The 15,283-nt window shown below is 45.9% G+C and overlaps 1 long non-coding RNA gene across 1 annotated transcript; it reads left to right on the top strand.

Moving 5' to 3' along the window:
* Positions 1-2,028: 2,028 nt before the first annotated feature.
* On the top strand, positions 2,029-14,187 carry LOC103806419. The gene is made up of 3 exons (XR_624775.1): positions 2,029-2,270; positions 10,742-10,798; positions 13,481-14,187. It is a non-coding gene; the product is annotated as an uncharacterized LOC103806419 (long non-coding RNA).
* The last annotated feature ends 1,096 nt before the right edge of the window (positions 14,188-15,283 follow it).

The following is a 15,283-nucleotide window of genomic DNA, read 5'->3' as shown; positions in this document are numbered from 1 at the left end:
TTGGGGTGTCCGCAGCCTGTGTGTACCGCGTCGGGGATGAGGATGTAGCTGGTGTATTCGGTGTCCGGTTTTCTCTACAGGATTCTGTCCTCGAGGGAACTGGAGAGGAGGTTTCTTGGTGAGGAGAAGGTATAAAGATTTGAGTGGAATGTTAGAGAAGAGGAATGGAACTGCTACTGCGTCAGAATTGGTGTGTGTCAGCCACACAGCAGGTGTTTCTGCAAGGAACACATAGCCAGGCTGTAAGAGTGGCAGTGCATGGGGCTGAGCTCTGCTGCTCGCTGCTGGCTCGGTCTGGCACAGGGTTGCACTGGCAAGTGGCTCTGTGTTGATCCTCCTCTAGGGGTATCGCCCTCCCAGGGTGAAGAAAAGCACAGTGTGCCCCCCCAGGAGGCTGTTCCCAGTGTTGGGGGATTCTCCTCTCTCTCCTCTAAGGTCAGTGGGGCTTCCCAACCTGTAGGAGTTGTGCTGTTCTGCAGCCTCACAGAGTTCCTGTGCCAGATGGACAAGTTTCTTGGAGCTTTGTGTCCAGTTCAGCTGCCTGATAAATCCATCCAGCCATCCAAAATGTGGAAGCAAACTGAAGATAGAGGAGCATCTACTTTGTGTGGATTTTGTGCTAGAAAGAATTGGGTTTCCCCTCTCCGTGTGCCACCTAAAAGTTGCTGAGTTTGGTTTTTGTAAGCAGTTCTCTGTCATGGTTTGGACCCTTTCACATCTAATTTAGTCATAGCTAGGGTCCCAATAATTAAACCTGCATGTAATTGAGGTAGAAACCAGAAGTCATTGGGAGAGTACAGGTTTGTCTCTGTGTGTTCAGAGAGGTGTTTGCTTTTGGAGATGAGTTGTGTCTGGAAAGTCAGCTCCTCCTTTTCCTGGGTGAGTGGGCTGTGCCCAGCTGTGAGCCCGTGGCTGTGGCTGCACTGGGGTCAGGCAGAACTCATAGTCATGTTTAGTCTTTCAGAGAACTGTTTGTGAACCATTCCAACACATGGGTGTGATAACACCTTGGGATGGGTTTACCTCTCTGGGGCAGGAACAGGGTGGTGTTCCAACAGTGGGACTGGCTATTTTGGAGTGTGGGCAACGAGCCCTAGGTGGCCCAGGTGTCCTCCAGAGGTTCCTTCTGACCTCAGCAAGTCAGTGAAGTCGGCACAGGGTTTCCCAGTGGTAAAATTCTAACCCCCCCTGAGCAGCTGAGGCCCTGGATGTTGTCACAGCACATGAGCTGGTTCTTTAAGCTTGAATATAAGCTCCAAATTCTTGTAAGTGTTCCTCCAGCCAAGCACATTAAGGAGAGAAGGAAACACGTGATTGTGTGGAGTGAAATGCAGTGTCTTCTTGCTTTCAGAAGCATTTTGTGATAACACAGATCTAGCTGACCTTCTTCATTTGCAAAGGAGAATCCTACTGTGGTACCAACAGTACAAAACACTTGTATGACAATAGCCTTGAACAGCTCTGATTTGGAGCTGGCTCTGACATACCATGTGAAATGCAAGCACAGAGTAGGAGATCTCTGCCCCAAAAGCGTTTGTTTTATTCACCTAAACCCAAATCAGAGAATTTCAGAGGTTTGCCAACCCTCCTGAACGTTTATGCTGTGCAGGAACTCTGAGTAAGTACCTTGTGTAAATGCTGTGTTGGAGCCTCCATCAGGCTCCGTGTTGGTCCTTGTTTGGGACAGCAGCACAATTCTTTGGTCTGGCACTGGTCACACAAGTTCTCCTGTGAACAGCAAGGCATTTGGTGAGCTTGGAAGGCTGGCCTGAAACCAGGCACTGTGGTGTGGTATAGGATCAAACCTTATTTGAATGCTTAGAGAGTTTTCTTCCTAGAGGTTAAAGTACTGGAAATATACGAGGTAATTTCAGAGGCTGCTTCTGGGTTTAAATGCATCAAAGCTAGAACAAAACTAGTATTTCTAGCAAGTTCATTCTCTTCTCCGAAGGGGACTCTGAATCTGTGGGCTGTTTTATCGCTTATCAGGTATTAATGGTGTTCTTACTGTGCTTCTTGATTTTGGCAGGTCTTTCTCCTCTACAAAGAAGCTTTGTTGCCAAGATTTACTCTGAAAATGGCCTACAGTACTGACTGCAGATGTCTGCAAATGTAGAAGCTGATAAATTGTATCTCCTTCCCTCCCCTGACTTTCCTGTGGACTTCCTATTTCTAAATTTTTTTAAAGTTAGACCTCTGTTGAAGACATTTGGATTACAACTGTGAGCATATCTATGCAAAGAGACAAGCTACCTTGAGCAATTTTTGAGGTATGTATGCCTGCTATGACCTAGAACACATGGGAAGGAAAGTGGGGAGGGCAAAGAGAGCTCTGGGGAGACATTTTCTAGGTTCAGGTTGATCTGCACCATCTTTCATGGTTTTAACAATAGAATATCCATGTGCACAGTGAGGTGTAGGAGCACCAGGACACCCAGCTGGTAGGGATGGAAGGTGACTTTGTTTGAACCTGCTCTGGGAGTACTCAAAAGATTCTCTTGAGAGCCTTCACTGCTCACCCACCATGTTCCTGAAAGCCACCAAGGTCTGCAGAGGTTCAGTAGTGATTGAAATGCACCTGGGAGGCCACAGTGGTTGCTCTGTTTGGTTAGGTGAAGTGCTCACATGGAGTTACAACGTACCTGCCTCGAGCTGGGAAGCATCTGGAGGGAAGGTTTGGAAAGAAGGAGGCTTTGCATGCTTTCCTGTGCACAGGTGCTAGCACAGTGTTCTCTGCTCACAGAAAGCAGCAGAGCTGGTGGGCTCACTGCAGGTTTGTCCCACCCAGGTAACAGGAGATGGACAACTTTGGCTGTGTAAGCAGCACAGAAAGTCACCAGCTTGCACAGCTGTGTTTTACCTGGAGGCTTTTGGCTGTGCTTATGTATTAAATTGTGAATGAGGAAGTCATCTAACTTCCTCTGTGTGGGTTTGGGAGGGGCCAGTGTGCTCTGATAGCATCTGTTCCCCCTGCAGACTGCTCGGGCATGGTTATCCCCCTGCGGTGTAGGTGCCAACATGCCAGGGCAGTGGGGATCATGTCAGTTAGTGGTGGGTTGCAGTGGAAAGCAGCCAAGCACACACAGCTCTGGCTTCCAGAAGAGACATTATTCATTAGTGGTTTGTTTAAAAAGGAAAGCTAATGTGCTGAAAGTAGCTACTTGACTGAATCATTCAGCATGCCACATTGCTGTACAGGATGTATTTGGCAGACCATGTTTTTCTTAAGGGATTTATTGACAAGCTCCAGTGATTCAGGCTGAGATGATACTGGAGGGACAGAGATCTGATCTCCCTCCCTGCCTGGCCAGAGACAGCCTGCTGGTGTTGTTCTGTGACAGGAGCAGAGTGGGCCATGTGGGCAGTGCTGTGTGGGCTGTGGTTGGAAGGGATCCCCACCTGTGCTCAGGGAATTCCTCCATCCCTCCCTGCAAGCAGAGCTGGCAGCTTGGTGAGATTCTCTGTGATGAGTGCAGCCAATTTAACTGTGTTCCTCAGCCTACCTGGGCAGGATTGCTTGGTTGTGCTAAAATAGCATTGGGCACAAATGGTTTTGTTTCCTGAGCTGCTCTCGTGAAAGCTGCAGGAACACACCAGCAGTGAAGTGATTTGCTGAACTGCCTGTTGCCAATTTGGTGGTGCTTTGGACAGTGTACCAGGGACATGGATTCTTTAACTACCTAGGTGCATTTTTAGCTGTGTATAAATAAGTTATGATCTCTGTAATTCCATCAATTAAAATGGGTGCACATTTCCCCAAAAAAGCTGCTGTGCTGTGAAAACAGAACAATTCCTGCAGTCACTCTGAAAACCTGTAAGAATATATAGATTCCCTGTCTTCCTGAGTGTATATCCCTAACCAGAGTATGAATCTTTATTTCCTTACCTGTAGGATGAGGTTGATCCACCTTTGTAAAACCTTCAGTTTCATGGAAAGCATCACTTAAGTGTCACAGTTGAATTATTCAAACTCATATAACTAAAAGTGAATGCTAATGTGTGGAGTGACAAGGACTTTGAGTGTAAAATAAAGTTTTATTTCACTATAAAGAAATGGTCTGAAAGGTGAAATTGTGTGGATCAGAGAGTCTTGCCCTAAAACTGCCCTAGAAGGTGTCTGAAAATCTCAGAGCACATTAGAGGACACTGCTGTGTGGAGATGGATGGTAGTGCCTCTGATCCAGCTGTGTGACGGATTATGAGAAGAAGTTTGCAGGTGTCTATTTACAGTTTCTTCAGGGATAAATCTGGCAAATTTCAGTACTTTTTGGATCAGTGTGAGCTGGTCATTCTCCTGGGCAAGTTCTGTAGTGGCCTTTGTCCTGAGGTTGTTGGCTGTTATTCTCCTGGGAGGCAGTTGCCGTGGTGATTATCCCGTTAGCAAGTAAATGTGTTTTTCATGATCCCCAGTTACTCTAGTTTGGAGCCAAAGGACTGTGGCCTTTTCTGGGATGGCTGGAGGTGCTGCCCCCACAGCACTCTGAGCTCCTGAATCACTGCCCACTGCAAGGCTGGTCTGCAGCAGGTCACTGGAAGTTCTGGGGGACATCCAGGTTGGACAGTGGTTCTGCAAGGAGCTGTTAGTGTGGTGTTTGTTTGGGCTCTGGTTATCAGCCTGCACCTTCTCAGTGCTAGGTGAACTTCAGCCTTGCTTCAAACAAATCTTCTCCCTTTTTATGCTGCTTTGGGTAAAGATTTTGTGCTTTTTTTTTTCCATGAGGACTCTGCCATGAGTGTAGGAGGCAACATTCTGATTTTGGCTGAGGTTTTAAATGCATGACTGCTTGATTCCCATTGGCAAGCAAGTCGTCAAGCCCAGTTTCTTTATACCAAAATCACTGAGTTGACTGTCTCTGTGCAGCTGGATGTGGAGGTGGATATTGAAGAGCAGCATATTTGTGAGTGTGTCTGCTGAGCTGTGCTGTGTTTGTGCAATTTGTGTGTGTTCTCTCTCAAAATGCATGATTAGATCTAATAGAAGGAAAGGGCCATAGATGGGCTTCAGTATTTTTATTGCAGAAGTCCAAAGAGTGTAGGCCTTTGCTCCTTTATAAACCTTGTCAAGACTGGTCAGCTAAAGCTGAATGTATCTCACCTTGCAGTGAAATATTCCTTCTGTCTCTGCCAGGAAAGGTGATTAAAAGTAAAGAGTGATCATGCTCCTGATAGATCAAATCTTGCACTAAAATGGTCCCATGTTTAGTGCACAGGCAATAAAATCAACCTCAGCATGCTGGGGATGCAGGTGTTGGTGTTCAGTGAGCAGAGCAGGGAGCTCAAGCTCTGCCTGGGACCTGGAGTAGTGGCTGTAATGAGTTAAAAACACACACTGCCTGTCTTTCTTAAAAGCTCACTAGACTGAAGGATGAGGAAGGAGAATTTTCTTCGGGAGAGTAGGATGAGGCTGTGAGATGGTGACTACAGATCCAGTTTGGAAGTGGTGAAGCAGCACAAGCCATGAGTGTGTTAGCAAGGGCTGTTGACTTCTGGTGTGAATTTCTGCCTGGCCTGGTTCCAGTCACGTTTTAAGCAGTGCCAGGGGCTGTCAGGCTTTGCAGCCTGCAGACAGCCTTTTGCAGTCAGTGGTGGTATTCAGGCCATGGAGCTTCTCAGGTACCCTGCCCAGCAGCACAGAGGGAACCAGCACACAGGAGGCTCTGAGCCCAGGGCTGTGTGTGCAGGGACTGCTTAGGGTGCTCAGTGTGGGGCATACAGAGACACAGACCGGAGCTCAGGGTGGGGATGGTTTGAGTGTCTTGGATTTCAGTAGGCTTTTCCCCATTTGGGTACTGAGTATGGTTTGAGTTAGTTTTTGAGGAGTGCTTGAAGTCAAACTTGGTGCCTCATCTGATGCCAGGTGTCAGTGGAAGGCTGTCCTGTGCCCATGCTCAGAGCACTGAGTCGGGGAAGGGCGTTGGGATTCTGCTGAAGCAAATGAAAACTTCATTTGATCTGTCTTTTAGTCTCGGTGAGTTGAGTCAACACTTCTGAAAGATCAGAGGATTAATGCTGGTTTTGAGTCATCAGGGGGAGTATTTTACCACTCTGTGCCAGGTTAGTTCTACTTTCTTCTTTCACGAGTCATTGTAAATATGATACTTTCCAAAATGCAAGGCTAAAAGCACATGTTAAAATCGCACGTAGCGTGGGCAGTGGGAGATGATATCTTTCTTTACAAGCCTGCTAATTTCACTTGCTTTAACCCGCTTACAACTCCAAGCCTGGAATAAACCTTTCTTTTAGAACGAGAGGTGCTAAATCTTGCCAGCTTCTGTGCTGGCATTGTCACAGAGGAATCTGCTAGGAGTTAAAATGAGAGGCCAGCTCTTCTTTTTTTTATGACTAGCATGCTTAGAAGTGTCTCTTTAATGCCAAAAATAGCTGTAGTGTAACCTTTTGTCTTCGTTTGGAAGTGGAATGAAAAATACCTGTATTTCCACTTTGTGGTTCACTTGTTCCTGACATTTGAGTCAGCTTTGACACACTGAAAGTGGCAGTGTCTCTTGGCAGACAGGCAGTGAGGATAAGAGCAGCTTTGATCTCCTCCCCCCGCCCCTTCCTCTCCTGAAAAGATCCTGCCAAAATGCTTTCCGTGGCCTAGTAATGTTGCATTTTTCCAGAGACTGGAGAATCAGGTCCAGATAGTCAAATGTTAATAGGGGAAGTCAATAGCAGGAGTGCAGCTGACCACAGAAACACTTGAGATGCTTCAAGGAATTAAATCTGTTCCAGTGAAAGATTTATTTAAAGAGAGGGAAGCTAAAAGAAACTGAATTGCTCCTTTTCACCTTTGCATGTTTAGAATCCGTTTGGGGTTTGAAGGTAAGCTTTAATTGTTGCTGTACTGCTCTGGAGAGGCTCTGCATAGGCTCCTGCCTGGGATGGGAGTACTCCACAGCTGTCTGCAAGCTGCATTTGAAACGAGACACACACTCAGGAGTGCATGTTGCAGTTGCAGTTTCTCCTTGCCATGGTCCTCATGAACCTGGAGCTTTCCCCATTTCTGAGCTGAGAGCAGAGCAGGCTGTGCTGGTGACCACATTTGTCTCTCTGCCCCCCATGCAGTTTCCAAAACACGACCTGTCTTGTCTCATCTCCACCCTGTGGCCATGCTCTGGGCTGTGGGGCTCTGAGCTGCCTTATGCTTTTGCTGGTAGCCACAGTGAGTCTGCCTGCAGCTCTGGGACAGGCCCAGCCACTGCTGCCTCTCTGGGCTGTGTCATTGTTTTCCCTGCTCCAGTCCCTGATACTCTCACTGCACTTTGACTTCATTGTATGTGGAATGTGGAGAGTTAAGTCATGTTATTAAAATCCCCCAAACTATCACACAGATCTTTGTTGTTTGTCTGCTGAGTCGTGAGCTTGGCCTTCACACTGAGTACATGCAAACGTCTAGGGAAGAGTGTCTCCTTGCTGGTGCTAATGTTGATCAGGATTACAAGAGATACAGGTTTATTTGTTCTTGATTTCCGTACACACAGGGCTCTCTTCTTTGTGGAAGACTCAGTGTTTTGAACATTGGCGTGATATTACTTCACTCTTTTCCTTTAGGGCAGGTGGTTTGTTTACAAAATGGGGTGTTTGGTTTTGCTGAGTCCTTACTGAAGGTCTCATGACTTCCTGCTTCTCCAGCTGGTGTGGCCACAGCTGCAGATAAGAGGTTTGTGATAACACCATTTTGGAGTATTTGTGCCCTGTCTCTGTACCTCCTCCCTTTAACCTTATCCCAATGTTCTTATAACTGGGTCTGGGATCAGATTCTTCCCTCAGTCCTGTTTTCCTTCAAGGAAGAGTTATTTTTTTGTGTTGGTTTGTCACAGCCCTGGGAACAGCTGTGCCTACAACAGCTAAAGTGGGATGCCATGCTGTGGTTCTGAAAACAAGCCCCAAGGGACAAAAGAGCTTGGAAATTCCTTAAATTGCTATTTCTGTCCTACTTCTTGTTTTGTGAAAGGCCAGACTCCGATCCCTGCTCATGCTGTGGCTGGAGATGTCCCTTCAGTGCCCCCAGTGAAGGTTGAATTCAGAGCATGCACTTGGCTGGTTTGTAGAACACAGAAACACAGGTGCAGCTTTTCTCCCTTTAGCAGAAAGCAGAGATGTTCTTGAGGAAATGCTGCTGTTTGGCTTTGCTTCAATTTGGTTTTGAAGAAGAGTAGGTGAGGATGTGGCTTTCCTGAAACAGGCCAGTAAATCAAGTGAAAGTGCCAGTGGTCAGCCCTGCCTTGGCACACGGTGCAGCTGCAGACTGCAAGGTTCTCCTTGAGTCTAGGAAAGCAGATCATCCTGGTAAGAACCCTTTGTGTACACCCAGATCCATCCCATCTGGGTTTTTCATAAAATCCCTGCAGGCTGCATGTCTAGTGTTGTCTCTGAACTTATAGGTATGTTCACAAAAACCTTCCCAGAGAATGTGTGTGATGTATGTCACTGCAAACACTGACAAATCAGAAGCTCTAGTTAAATCCTTCCTTAACTTGCACTTAGCTTTCTTGAAGTGCTGGTTTTATGGATTGGTAGAAAATAGCCTATATGTAGCCTTTTCCAGGAAAGAGTATTTTTAAGTTGGTTTTGGTAGGTTCAGTTACTGTGCTGTACACTGCTGATAAACAGATCCAAAGGTAGCAACAGTGAGGGATGGTGGAGATATAACACTGACCTTCTAAGGGGAAATTTTTAGTTTGGTTCTCTGTTCTAAAAGTCTCATGTAACCTTAAGGCTACTGCTTGATGTTTGTGTTTGGCTTTTTTTCACCTGAAAACTAGGGAACTAATAGTATTTCCAATATTCCAAGGGTGAATAGACTGCTCACCTCTTGTGGTAATATACACCTAGAAGTACTTTATGTAGCTAAGAAATTCATAAAGGGCAAAGCTCTGCTGAGCTGTGGAACCAGCAGCTTTGCCCCACAGCCAGACTCTGTGGCATGGCAGCTCTAAACACAGCAGTGCAGTTGTGACTTGTGACACAAACAAGTCACAAGCTGTAGAAATACAGCTGGAATGTTTTGCTTTGGTTGTCAGGTGATGTTTCTAGCATATACCAAATGTAGTGATTGGTACCTCTGCATGGTTCTTCATTTTGGAGAAGTCTTGACCTCTACTGTATAGCTTTGATTGAGACAGCACTGTAAGCACTGAGCTGCAGAGTGCTCAGAGAGGGGTGGAAAAAACAAGTCACAAGCTGTAGAAATACAGCTGGAATGTTTTGCTTTGGTTGTCAGGTGATGTTTCTAGCATATACCAAATGTAGTGATTGGTACCTCTGCATGGTTCTTCATTTTGGAGAAGTCTTGACCTCTACTGTATAGCTTTGATTGAGACAGCACTGTAAGCACTGAGCTGCAGAGTGCTCAGAGAGGGGTGGAAAAAGTGTCAGTAGGGTTGTACTGTCTGAACCATTTCTGAAAACCTGTCACTCAGCTTTAAACCACTTTGAGTTACTGTAACTCAGATAAACAAGGGAAATTGCCTAACCTTGGGTGATGTTATCTCTGGTCCTGAGATGTGAACTTCGCAGAAGAACCATTGGCCTTTATTCTGCCTTGGCAGCAGTTGGTGAGCACTGTGTCCTGCAGGACAGCCCTCGTTTCAAGGCTGCCCTTGGGTGGTACTGAAGGTGCTGGATTTGGTGTGGGTGTACTCAGGAAGATGTTTCTTAAAAAGAAATTGGAAGGAGAAAGAGATCTATTACTCACTGGGAGAATGTTTATCTGCTCATCTGTGACTTGAGCAGAGTTTTCATCTGCAGCATTACTGCTTGGGCTTTCAGGAACATACACTGTGTGCATGAGTTCTGCTGGTCAGCAGTATTAAATATAAAATTATAGGAAGGAACTCTTTCAACAGGATGTGGATCTGAGAAGAGGATGGTGTTGAAAGATCACCTTCTGGTACGTCTGAGCATGCTGCCCTTGCACAGTGTGAGCATGTGAACCATTAATGGATACAGCACTGGAAATGGTGAACACATTTTGGTGTGCCAAAGCATAAAATCCTCTGCTGATGAACCCTTTGGCCATGTGTTAATGTGTGTGGGGAAGGTGTGGGAGAAGGTGACTGTTCCAAAGAGGACAGGGACAGTTCTTAGTGCCTTTTGAGTAACCTTGGGATGTGCTCCCACCCCTTTTCCTTGTATCACCCTCACCCCTAAAGGCAGCTGGGGGTTTGCCTGGTGGGACTCACACCCCTGAGCCCTCTGTGTGGAGCCTGTGGCTGTGTCTGGGGGTGTGGGTGTCCTGCAGGGCTCTGTGTGGGGACCCTGGCTGTGGCTCAGGGCAGGGGCTGCCCTGGGAACTGGGCTGACACAAGTGCTGGTGTGTCTCGTGCAAGGTGAGCTCCAGCTAGGTAGGAGCCAACTGTCTGACCTGTGCCCAGAGCATTTGCATGACTGAACAGGAGCAGAAATAAAACTTGTGTGGAGCAGGCTGACCTTGCAGGCTGGAGCCCTGACATGTCCCTGCACTCCCAGCACGTGGTGGTGCCCATAAATTCCAGGAGAAAAATTTTCCTTCATAAGAACTTCTTGACTAACTCTGTAAGACCCAGTTTTAACCTCAGTTATATTTGTATCCCCCCAGTTATTTGAAAGAACTTAAAATAGCTCAGCTGCCAGAGGCACTTGCCTTTAAATGGAAAAAATAATAATAATTTTAGAAGTTGGAGCCACACTCGCTTTGCTGTTTGTTTACATCTTTTCTCCCATTTCCAGAACTGCTTCTCATCCCCAGTTTCTTTTGCAGCTCTGCTCCGTGGAGGGACTGCTGTGTGCCAGCCATGCTAAAGGGCAAGTGATGGAGGCAAGTACGAGTTCATCCTTTCACAGTTATCTGATTTTGGCTTTGCCAGATTTTCCTTTCAAATTGTTCTGTTTCCCAGAGCTGCTGTGAGATAATTGCACAAATGGTGGACTACATTAGCACTTTCTGGGATGTGATAATGTCACAACATCTGCTCAGTGTGGCTGTGTATGGAGTGGTGAATTTTAGCCCTGATGTGGTGTATTCTCCTGCAGATAAAAAATGGATGTTTTTGAACTTCATGCTATAAAATATTCTGTTTCCTCCCTCAATCAGAATATAAAGGTGGTTGTAAGTAGAGGGGAAAAAACCCCCAAGCACCAAAGTTGAATTATAATGCAGTAAGTGCTAGTTCATTCTGTAGACTGACAGTTCTTCACATTTATGAGTTGTTTTTTCCCCAAAAGTAGATACTAGAACAAATAAGTAGTTTAAAGGATCTTTATACCAGATACACAATTTGCAAAGCTCTTTTCAGGCACACAACAGACTCATCCTATGGAAACAGGAGTAGGAGCTGACAGCAAAGCTCCCATTAGGAGCCTCTCAAAGGGGCAGTGTCACTCAGAAGTCAGTCCCAGAACACACAGGGTGGCAGTGCCTTGTCTGTGAGCTCACTGTGGGCTGATGAGTTCACCCTGGTTTGTAAACTGCCATAGGGTTAATTGCAGCAGGTGAATTGTTTCCAGCAGAACTCTAGTTAGACTGAAGTGCAGTTCTATGAGACCAACAGCATTACCAGCAATAATCTGGATCAGGAGCATGCAGGAGGTGGAGAGATCCTGGTTAGGGAGTATCTTGGTCATCTTTGATAAGAACTGCAGCTCTTCAGTGAGTCCTGGCTGAGAAATGAATGCTGAGTGAATTAGCTAAAATGCAAAAGGCAGTTATGGGTCAGCTGTCAGGTCTGTACTTCATACGCCAAATAGTTTGGGGACTGTTGTTTTTTTACACTGTGAGTTTAGTTCACTGCACTGAACCATCAGGTCTGTTGGTTAAAAATGAAAACCTGATTTTGTGGGGTTTTTCCCCAAAACATAAACTGGCTGGAGAGCTGCAGTTCAGCCTGCTGGAAACCCTCTACCCAAGGGAAAAAAGAACCATCAGAGTGAGCTCAGGAGTCACAGCATACTGTTAGTCACAAAGGCACTCCAAGTATGTAAATGTATTGTTTGCACATTCTTTTTTTCCTCTGCCACACAATCGCTGCATGAATGTGGGTACATATGTTTTTCTGGGGTGTAATCTATTACTTTGCATTGAATGTGTTACTGATTAAACTGGCCAGAATATTTAGCCTCAATGCTTATAGCATCTCCAGAGTACTGAGATAAAATCCTGCACCATTCCAGTGTTTTGCTTTCTGTAAGTACTGAATTTCATCTTGCCTCCAGCTGATAGCAATGACACTTGAAAAAAAAAAAAAAAAAAAAAGAGTGAGGCAGCTCTTCTGATATTTTTGGATGGCAGTTTGGAAAGCATTTTGGAATATCTGTTTAACCCATCGTGTCAGGCTTCAGATGCACAAAACCGAGAGTGCTCCAATTGTAACCTCAATGCATTATGTTTCTGCAGCTGGTTTAGGCTAGAAATGAATGCTCTCAAATCCCAAACATATGCTGCATTTCAAATAATGTTTTTTAAAGCACAAACTGCTTTCTGCCAAGATTGAGGTAGACCTCTGAGCTGGTTTCTGTATTTATAGCAGCCCAATCAAAGTTTTCTCCTGCAGAAAACAGTGGTCAGCTTCTGAGCATGTGATCTCATGGTGCTGATGTGAACCTCTTTCAGATCCTGTGTCCTTCCTTCCTTCCTCCTTTCCTTCCCTGTTTCTTTGCTGACCTTCTCCCGTAGCTGTTGCTGTCCAAGTGCTCAGCTGCACAGTCCCTGCCCGAGCCCAGGGAATGGCTCTGGGGTTGAGCTCTTGGAGAAAAGCTGTGTGTTTCCTCTGCCAGGGACTCACCTGCACACACCTGGTGCTGATCCCTTGCAGACTGGTTGCTTAATCTACTTGTAAAAAGGCTTTCTTGTTTTCTCTGAGAGCTATGGACAAGGCTATGCCAATTGCAAGAGTTTCACTTGCCTGTTCTGCTTGAAGACAGATTTTCACATCTAGTTCCCGGTGCCATCAGAGGATGCTGGCAGTAATAAGCCATTTCTTGCTATTTGGAAATGCATATCTGATTTGGAAATGTTCTGTTTTCTTGCATGTGTTAAATACTGTAAGTTGGGCATCCTACAGGAAAATCAGGTAGGCAGAGCAAATAATTTGAAGCACAAAGTAGCAGATCTTTGTCAAAGAGCAAAACTAATTCTGCCAAAGAGGCTAACGTGCTCTTCAGAAGTTTAATCTCATGTTGTGTTAGATGATGTTATGGGCTTGTTCTTCATAAACAAAAACGCACTGGTTTCTCCTTGCTTCTCCCCCTTTTGAACAGCTTTTTTTTCCTTTCCTGCTTTCCTGTTCCCTCTGTGCTGGGCTTCTCCCCTCAGGCGAGGAGTGACTTGTCTCACACAAGCTTTGGCTTCTGCATTCAGCCTAGATGCGACTAATGCCTCCTGGAGAGGTGCTCCGAGAACTGATACCTTTTGTTTTGTTAATGGCATGTTTTTCGCATTGGATTTTTTAACCCACTACTTGCTGCATGGATGTGTAATAACGACTCTTTTGTTTAACATTAGATAAGCATGAGATCACCGTGGCACAGCTGCATGTGTAGTCACTCTTGAAGCCATTGCACACCTAATTGGCTGACAATCTTGGCATTTTCCAAATAAACACAAGCCTTTAAAAGACAGGGGACTTCATTTATGTATGACTAGTCAAATAAAGCTGTTGGGTGTCATCAATGGAGCCCTCTGGCACTGAACAGTTGTGCGATGACCCTGATCCTGGAGGCAAATCCCAAGATCAAGAGACCAAAAAACAACATGATTCAGAGCAAAAATTATCCAAAATAACGCATAATGCTTTGGAGAACATTAATGTCATTGGGCAAGGCTTGAAGCACCTTTTCCAGCACCAGCGCAGGAGATCGTCTGTTTCTCCCCACGATGTGCAGCAAGCTCAGGCTGAGCTGGAGCCTGACCTGGATTTGGAAAGCCAAAGCGTCTGTGCTGAAATTGATGGTGTCTCCACCCACCCCACAGCTCTGAACCGGGTGCTTCAGCAGATCAGAGTGCCACCTAAAATGAAGAGAGGGACGAGCCTGCACAGCAGGTGGGGCAAGGCAGATGCCCCGAAAGGAAGCCCACAGATCAACAGAAGGTCTGCCCAGGATATTCAGTCAGGTCGGCCCAGGTCGTCATCTACTACAGATGCTCCCACAAACTTGTCCATGATGGAGATTGCTGCTTCTATCTATGTAGGTGGAGAGGAGGCCGCAGCAGCAGCAGTAAGTTACTCAGCTTTACCTTTGATCTTTTTCGTCTCCTTGTATGTTTCCTTAAGCCCTTTGAAATCTTGTTTTGAAAGGCAAGTTTCTTTCAGCAAACACTAATGCTACTGTGTTCAAAAGCTTCTTCAGTGGTGAAGCAAAGAGCTTAAAAGATGCAAGCATTAGTCATTTTCTCACATGGCAGGTGGCTGATTTTGTGTGTATTTGATCAGTGAAACCAGAGCTACTTCTGAAACACCTTAGGTTGGTTGGATGGCACATCACAGTCAAGCAAGGAGCAATGGGACAAGCAGCAGTCAGAGTAGTCTTCCTTAGCAACTTTTAGCTTGTTTCTGCAGCAAACCTTGCATTTACCTCGACAGATTTTCTTTATGAAAGTTTGTTCTTTATGAAAGTTGCTACGGTTTGTTGGGGTTTTTTTGTTGGCTAGATGGTGATGGATTGGCACTGAATAAGATCTCCTCAGTCATCTGGAGGTTGCCATGCCTCTGCAGAAAGATTGTTCCCTTGTATGTTGTTTTTCTCCTTTTGAAGCCTACTTTGAAATACTCCAAGTAAAAACCTTTCCAGGTTATTCAGTGATATGTTTCTAATGTATTGGTGGGAGATGTGGTGGGTGGAGGTCACCTTGGGCACAGCAACCATGAAATGACAGAGTTTTCAGTTGTGAAGTATGGAAGGGAGTCAGCAAAATCTCTTACCTTGGACTCCTGAAGGGGAGACTTTGGCCTGTTCAGGACACTGGGTCAGAGAGTCAGTCCCCTGGGAAGCTCATTAATGACAAATGAGTCCAGGAAGGCTGGATGTACTTTAGGAAGGATGATGCCCAAAGATGAGCTGGTGGGGAAGACTGGCTGAGCAGGGAGCTTTTGTAGGAACTCAGGGGGGAAAAAAGAGGGTTTATGAGGCTTATAAGAAGGGGCAGGCAACCCAGGAAGCAACGTAGCCTGGAGAAAAGGAGGCTCAGGGGAGACCTCCTCACTCTGTACAACTCCCAGCCAGGTGGGGTCAGGCTCTGCTCCCATGGAGCAAGTGACAGGGCAAGAAGACATGGCCTCAAGCTGTGCCAGGGAAGGTTCAAGCTGGA

The sequence above is a fragment of the Acanthisitta chloris genome, unplaced genomic scaffold, assembly GCF_000695815.1.
Source record: "Acanthisitta chloris isolate BGI_N310 unplaced genomic scaffold, ASM69581v1 scaffold41377, whole genome shotgun sequence".
Taxonomy (NCBI): domain Eukaryota; kingdom Metazoa; phylum Chordata; class Aves; order Passeriformes; family Acanthisittidae; genus Acanthisitta; species Acanthisitta chloris.
Note: the sequence above shows the minus strand (reverse complement) of the source record. Positions and strands in the feature narration are given on the sequence as shown.